At 42.9% G+C, this 8,228-nt stretch overlaps 2 long non-coding RNA genes across 3 annotated transcripts; both read right to left on the bottom strand.

Annotated features, from left to right (window-relative positions):
• Positions 1-700: 700 nt before the first annotated feature.
• LOC124700323 lies at positions 701-1,984 on the bottom strand. The gene is made up of 2 exons (XR_007001710.1): positions 1,173-1,984; positions 701-1,086 (listed from the first exon to the last, which is right to left on the bottom strand). It is a non-coding gene; the product is annotated as an uncharacterized LOC124700323 (long non-coding RNA).
• Positions 1,985-2,253: 269 nt separating this feature from the next.
• LOC124700322 lies at positions 2,254-5,808 on the bottom strand. Of its 2 annotated transcripts, XR_007001709.1 has the most exons (5): positions 5,697-5,808; positions 5,095-5,615; positions 3,975-4,324; positions 3,645-3,863; positions 2,254-2,411 (listed from the first exon to the last, which is right to left on the bottom strand). It is a non-coding gene; the product is annotated as an uncharacterized LOC124700322 (long non-coding RNA). The 2 variants fall into 2 exon arrangements; XR_007001708.1 differs by having other exon boundaries at positions 2,254-3,863.
• Between the last annotated feature and the right edge of the window lie 2,420 nt (positions 5,809-8,228).

Below are 8,228 nucleotides of genomic sequence, written 5' to 3'. Positions count from 1 at the left end.
TTTACTTTTAAAAAAACTACAAACAGCAATTATTTTATGGAACAACAGTAAAACTGGTTGATTAGAAATATTCCTTCCCATATAGGACAGCTCTACTGCTACAGTACATTTAACAGATCAAAAGGAGAAGCCATTGGCGGCAAGACAGATCTGACTACGGATTTTACTAAATCTGGTGCAACAATGGTTTCATTGCTCAAGATGAGAGGGACCTGGAGTAGAAAGGCACTAAAGTAAAGCAGCAGGAAGATGAATCCGGACTTCTCGAGTGGCCACGCTGATCGAGACGACCACAATCTCAAAATGACCACAATCGTGAATGTGCCTCGTTGGTGGCTAACTGGTGCTTCTTCGCCAACAATTTCCATCGCTGCATATAGAAGGTAAACTTACCTCGCAATTACAAGTAGTACAAACCATAACATTTGTGCACACACAAAATACAATAGTTACATATATCTGCAATACAGAAGAATCAATTATCCACACTTTCAGATTTAACAGCCAAGATGAATGACAGGTGGGCTACACCCATAGCTTTATTATCACAAAAAACTTCAGTATAACATACTGGTACACACCGTGTAAGGATGAACTGGTCCATTGATTTCGACTGCACAAGATAGAACCTAAAAATGGAAGAACAGTAAACATCACTAAACAACTGGGGTGCGCAGTTTACACATAGTGCAAATACAGAGGATATGAATAATCATACATAAAACTGTTGGTTGGACCCATCATAATCTTTAAGCAGTGGATGGCCAAACACTATAGACTGATTACATAGCACGTCATTCATACAGACAAAATGTATGATTACAAAAGGCTTCCGTACATACCACTGATCTTATTCAGAGCTAGCTACCAAGATGAAGGATTGATCAGCCTACAGACATAGCATTGCTACCAGAACAAACTTCTTCCGTACATACCACTGATCTTATTCAGAGCTAGCTACCAAGATGAAGGATTGACCAGCCTACAGACATAGCATTGCTACCAAAACGAACTTCAAATACTCTGGTAATTTTGTGTGTGTATGGATAAACTGGGCCATCCAATCTGGCTTGTACAAAATAGCACCTGAAGTTGAAGGAATAGAGAACTGGCATTAAACGACCGAGAAGACAGTGTACACATAAAACATTCAAGGACACGAATGATCTTACAAAAATTATAGATTCCAGTCAGCATCTCTAGAGATTCCAGCTAGGAGAACAACTGAAAAGAAATATGCTGCTTGGAGATTCCAGTCAGCATCTCATTGAGTAACTGTAGTTGTCCTTCGGGAAATAATTATTTCCAACTTGCATTCGAAGTGTAAGCATGTCTATAATAAGCTGATATGGTCCAGTTGAAACTTGCATCATCAATGTTAGGTTTTCAAAAAAATTTACTGCAATGAACTCAATCTGTTCAACTATTTAGGAATACTTGAGCACGAATTAACTATTTATTTTTTCGAAGCTAACTTGTTTCTCAGTTCTAGCTTAAATTAATTCAATACAGATCGCCAGATAGGACAGTAATCCTTTTCAGTACAATTACTTGTCATGATTCTCATAGATTTTATGCCTTGAAAGTGTTTTCCATTCAGCAATCCCAAATGATCCAAGAAAAAGTGGATACAGTTTACATTCTCTTTCTACATGAACCAGTGAGTGATCTCCAAATTAAAATGGATTATGTAAGGAAAATGCAATATTCGAGAGAAAAAATATATTATAACCCAAGTAGATATCTTTACTCCCGGAAGCAACCAAAATGTCAGATGTAATGGTATGAAACCCTGCATCATTCTACGACAAAAGAAGCAGAATCTCCTAGATAATGCTGTTATTTTCGTTTCTTCCTTTGCATGCAAGAAAACCGTATTTTTTAAAAGGTTGTAAGCAATAAGTTTAAGACGGGACTTAGAGTATGTGCCATGATCATGTAAGTACAAAATTTCAGAGTACATGTTTATCATTTCATTTAACAATCAGACAATAATAATGACAAATAAGGAGGACACAAACTTCATACCTAAAAGTAAAACATATAAGGCCCTTCAGCGTTACATGGCACATTTTATTTTTAACTGTTCTAACCTTTATGCAGAAATTGTTTTGTGAGGGTCTTTATGCTATCACATGGATACTATTCTGCTTGCTTGATAATGTAAATTAAAAAATTGGACAAATTACACTATAAATAGTACGTATTATGGTTCTTCTTTGTTACTGCCATGCTAAATGATGAATATCAAATGATCCTCTTTACCATCTCACGCTCAACATTCATGATACAGGTCCACCTCGTACGCGTGCATTGGTCCTGTATCACCCGCCACCACCGCGAAGCGATCCATGGTAGTTGGTACCGCCGGGTCTTCTGCCAGGGGAGGAGGCCATTTGGGGGTCATCGTGCTGTACAAAAGTAACAGACTAAGATTCAGAACACACATAACAGGTTATACTATAGTCCAGAGAAATGGAACACAACTCTGTCAAAAGGAAAACACAACATTGTTGTGCAACAGAAGGCTTCAGGTTGGTAAATCATAGATAGAAAATAAGCACTGTGTCTCCTAAACAAAGTGGTCAGCACTTTGAGCTGTATCATCATGTATGTAGTGATAGCTTTGTCAAGGTTCGTGTTACTGTCAGCTGTGACTGTATAATGTGGTTTTACTGGTCCAAAAGGACTCTGATGTGTACTCAATCATAGGGGCTGAACTTAAGTTAGAGGGCAAACCTCTTATCTGAAGCTGAACCATTTAAAAAAAAGGTGTAGATACGCCATATTTTACTGTCATCATTATATTGCAGATACCCAAATAGATTTACTTTCTTATCGCTGTGCATACTTGTGGGTATGAACAAAACAAACTCAAATCTCATGAACCTAGCAAATGAGAAGACAAAACTATAGCCAACCAGCATCTCCCTTACATGTCTAAATCATAGAGACGAAGAATTTTCAAAAGAAAAATCAGAACACAAGATGACACAATTACCATAATAAATACTGAAACCTTTTAAACTTAAATAGCAGAAAGCTAATATGCACAGGATCACCATAAAATGATCATGAGAATATCTTCTGGTAGCATGTCTGGAACGTACAAAAAGGAAATAATCTAATGTAGCGAAACCATGCCCATAGTAAAAATAGGTTAAAAATTCACGACTAACATTTTTTTTTCTAGATCTCTGATATTGATGTATACTCGGATCATAGTTCATCTCAGAAAAAACAAAAAAAAAACACCAGCAGTTTTATGTGGCACAATGCAGAATGACTGCCATTGGCGAGAGCAGCCTATTCCTACAACAAAACACGGGTTGAGTGGTTGAACCTAGAACCATTCCAATTTGACAGTTATACTTGTTGGCTGGATAGTATACTCTGGGTATATACCAGCAGATAGTATACTCTGGGTTTTCCTAGGGTTGAGTGGACAATCTACCTCAATGATCAATCAAAAATAATTTTGAGGTGTTTACCTACAACAGAACATGGGTTGAGTGGTTGAACCTAGAACCAAAATATACACCAAGTTCTTTATGTAAAGAACAAACATTCCAAATTGCAGACAGTATATACTTGTTTTCGTAATTAATAATTGAACCAAATAATAGCATATTACAATGTAAAACCTAAGAAGAATGCATGGACAAAACGGCGATGACCGCCTGTTGAAGTATGGCACCGAGGAATAGCCGCTCACAGAGCACCGCATGAGGCCGCCGCCATCAGGACACCCTCCATCCATGCAACTCTGCTCCACTCCAACTGCAGGATTCCTCCGCTGCCACTATCCTGTAGTAGCGCTATTTCCAAATCATCTAACGGCGACAGAGCCAGTTCAAATTATTCTGCAGATAAAATTAGAGCAAATATTCATACCATATTTCATCGAACATCTGGCAGGCAGTCTAGCAGCTTGAATCCGTATAATTTAAATAAAGTTTCACATGAAACTGCACCTCGAGAAAATCCAGTCCCCACCGGTAGAATTACAGCCAACATATGTTGGTAGTACTGATCAAATACTTATTCCTATACCCGTTGCCTTCAATTGAAATATTTCTATCTATAACCGTTGCCTCCAATTGATGGAGCAATACATACACTTGCCCCATCTTTCACTGAATAACATAGGCTCGACAACCCGAGGTTACATTGCACTCCTTTAGGAATATATTTTTTTTTCTAAAAAGGGCGCTTTATTACTCTTTAGGAATAGATTACCCGAAGTGAGCAATTAGAGGGATGATCCGGTGGGCATGAATTGGATTGAAGCTGGTGCAGGTTTGACATAGCCTTGATCTTCACCCTACAAATGCAAGAAAGAGGATTTATTGGATCAAAAAGGTGTACTGGAATGAGAATATGAACTTGAGATATTGGAGCAGCCAAGCCGACATATGTATAGAAGACATAGCTAGAAACCAAAATGCATTAGTAATTAGAGCCTGTGTTGCAGGGATACGTCACATTAGTGCCGTGTATCGGGATACGTCACTACTGCACCGGGATACGCAGGAAAACGTGGGGATACGCGTATCTCACAGTATCCCATATTTTCGAATTGAAACATAGAAAGAAAAACCAAAATACTGCTGGGACACGCACGAGATACCTCTGGGGTCGTACGGGCCCTTTTGCATGTACCACTCGATCGACAGCCCATCTTAAGGCCTCATGCTGCTGTATGATTTTTGTGATTGCAAGGAGCCCGATAGCTGCATCCAACGAGTTGGAACTTGGAAAGGCAATTACTTCTTCACATCACCATGATTGAAAAAAGATTAGGTTATTTCATTAACACTAATTTTCTCATCCTCTATAATATCATTTATTGGTGCTGATTTTTTAAATGTGCTTAGCATATACTTGCCGTATCCCCGTAAGTCTACTTTCAGAAAATGCCGTTTCGCCGTATCCGTATCCCCGTACCATGTAACATGGATTAGAGCCAGATTAATCATGAAATTCATTCGGGAAGGTCTACGGATTATTCACTGGCTACTAACGTTGCAGATTAAATACTTATATTCATGAATTAATAACGTTGCACATTGAAGAGAATTGATTGGCACTTACGTAGTCACCAGGGGGCGGTAGGAGCTGAGGCAGCCTCAGGCCTCCACGGGTGAGGTCGAGGGATAGTTGAGGAGTGGGAACGCCGGCCGGCCAGCAGCGCTTACCAGCGGCGCCATCGGTGGAGGCGGGGGAGGCCGAGGCAAAGCAGTGCCCCCCAGATCCGGAGCAGCCGCCAGCGTTGTTGGTGGTTGTGCGCCCACACGGCGAACCAGACGGCCGGGTCGAGGGCCACCGCTCAGGAGGGATCTAGGCGGCAGCGGCAACGGTCTGCAAGAGCTGGAGTTGGAGCACCTCTCCCTATTCCAAGAGAGCAGCTGTGGTGTGGAGACTGGCGGTGGAAAGGAGACTCTGCGTGCATCAATCGTGAGCAGAACAGGAGGAACGGCAAACTGAACCACAACTCCGCTTACGAACTGAAGGCCAATCACGGGCCAAAACACGCACTGCCGAACCTCCCACAACCGGCCCCGCCGGGCGCCGGCGACAACCACAACCACGACGAAGCGCACTCATAGGGCTCGCTGCATCAACAGAAACAATCCAAAGTAAGGCAAAACCAAATATCGAGGCGTACAGCAAGGAAACAAGATAAGAACTCATACGAAAGCAATTAGGGCGCGGTAGAAGGGAGATGATTCACGCCGGGGGCGAACCGCCTTCTCTGCAATGGCTTCGTCGCCCGCTAGGCAGCGTCCCGCCGTGCCGGTCGCGGGGCAAATCGTCACCGCCGTCCATCCGACTAACCAGGCGAAGAAGAATGGTCACCGCCTCTCCATGTTGCTCTCCACTTCCCCAAGCTGACGCGGATCAAGGGGGAAATTGTGCTGGCGACCGCGCTCCATGTCGCTCTCCTCGATCCCCATCAGCCGCCGATTCTTGAATCCGCCTCCTCCTCTCCTCTAAGCATAGCCTCTCCACCAGCACATACAAAAAATAATGAGAACATAAGCAGAAGATCGGGAGAGGTAGCACGCGTCGGGCCATAAACAGCCCACGCGTGGGGACATAGTCACCAGCGCAGCTTTGACTGACCCACGCGTGTTATTTATTTTATGTCGGAGCTATAGACACACGGATATCACACCAAGCGAGCCCACACAACTCATATGTTCCTAGGAAAAAAAACTCTGATCTACACAAAAACGCTACCAACACCCGCAAGTGCACACATAAAAGAAAAACAACACGTGTCTGCACCATGTTAATCCAGAGATAGGCCTCAAAATTCTTACAAAAAAGATGTTTGTTTCCAAATAGTATAGTAGTTATTGCCTATTCATTCGTCAGTTAAAATTGAGTTATGCATGCAATGTTTTGCACCGGTGTCACCCTCTTCAAACTTCTGCTCTATGTGGCACCCCTTCGTCAGCTAACTTATGTCTTCAACTTTAGTGGTTGAGATGGAAAGAGGGAGGACACCGAAGCATACCTCATGCATACACCATCAGCACACACACACATTTTTTTAATTTCTGACAAGACCAAAGTATCATATATATAGTACACAGAACAATTCAAAATCTCCGTCCTGTTTGTATATGTTTCACGAGGACTTTAGGTCTACTTCATTCGTACAATCATACACACGTGGAGAAGTCCAGGAACATCAAGCTAGCTGTTCATCACGTGTTGATTGATGCTTTAATTCAAATTTCATTCGGTGCTTATCTATTTGCTGGTGCATACTTTAATTTCCTATTATGGCGTTGGACTTAATCTTGCAACAATGAGCTTAAACATGCATACTGCAATCTTTCTCAGACAAACTTCTAAAAGGAACTTTTAGATAAGAAATATACTCCACCTCTATATGTTGGAGAAATGCCCACAACCATTTATTCTCAGCGTGAAATATTACTAATCTCCACGACATATTATGTAAAAAATTCGCAACCACTTGGCTTTCAACATATAGTCAAAGATAGAGATAGTCGTCTTCGAAATGCAGCCTGTGACTAGAACATAAGCCATCAGGTAGTTGAATGGGACATCGCAAGTATTGTTTTTTTTGAAACCTCAAACTAAATGATGAAAACACGGTATTACAATCATGTTTAATCATCTCTGACCCTTCATGAAGAGGAAGATCTACCGGAGGCCTGGACTAGTGATCTGGCCGGTGTGTTGAGTTCTGGAAGGCTCCGCCGGCGAATGTAACAGTGCTTTTTGCCTGGAGTTTGCTGGATCGGTGGTATTCGATCGCGTGCACCCATGCTTTTATTCAGACCGATTGGTTCTGGAGGGAGCGGCGCGAAGCTCTTTTTCTGTGTTGACATCAAGTGACTATGGATCCATGATGAAAGTCGGAAGAAGAGATGTTCATGAAGGCCGGAGGGGAGGGCTAGCTAAGGGAGGTTCAAGTCTTCGCACTGTTGAGAGACTTGTTTGGTGTCCCGGGCTACACAGCAGCGGTATGAAAGTGGGGGCGACAACACATGTGAAGTTCAGAGTCCTACCTTTCAGGGTGAAAACCCAAGGTCTGGCCTTAACTGGTTTTGCCTGACAATGACCTTGTTGGAGGCATTGTTTTGAGAGCGGGGACTGTCTTCAGGGTGAAAACCTAAGATCTATGATCGGGTGACTACGGTGTTAGAGCATGATACGTCTCAAACGTATCTATAATTTCTTATGTTCCATGCTACTTTATTGATGATACTCACATGTTTTATACACATTATATGTCATATTTATGCGTTTTCCGGAACTAACCTATTGACGACATGCCGAAGGGCCAGCTTGTCATGTTTTCGCTGTTTTTGGTTCCGTAAATCCTAGTAAGGAAATATTCTCGGAATCGGACGAAATCAATGCCCAGCATCCTATTTTTCCACGAAGCTTCCGGAACACCCGAGAGCCACCGGAGGGGAGCCCCGGTGGGCCCGGATGATAGGGTGGCGCGGCCGTGGCCCGGGCCGCGCCCCTATTGTGTCATCGCCCCGTCGGCCTTCCGACTCCGCCTCTTCGCCTATTTAAAGGTCCCCGACCTAAAACTTCGATACGAAAAAAGCCACGGTACGAGAAACCTTCCGCAGCCGCCGCCATCGCGAAGCCAAGATCCGGGGGACAGGAGTCTCCGTTCCGGCACGCCGCCGGGACGGGAAGTGCCCCCGAAGGCATCTCCATCGACACCACCG

This window comes from Lolium rigidum, chromosome 3 (assembly GCF_022539505.1).
Source record: "Lolium rigidum isolate FL_2022 chromosome 3, APGP_CSIRO_Lrig_0.1, whole genome shotgun sequence".
Lineage (NCBI taxonomy): Eukaryota > Viridiplantae > Streptophyta > Magnoliopsida > Poales > Poaceae > Lolium > Lolium rigidum.
The sequence above is the reverse complement of the archived record's forward strand: the minus strand, read 5'-3'. Positions and strand labels throughout refer to the sequence as shown.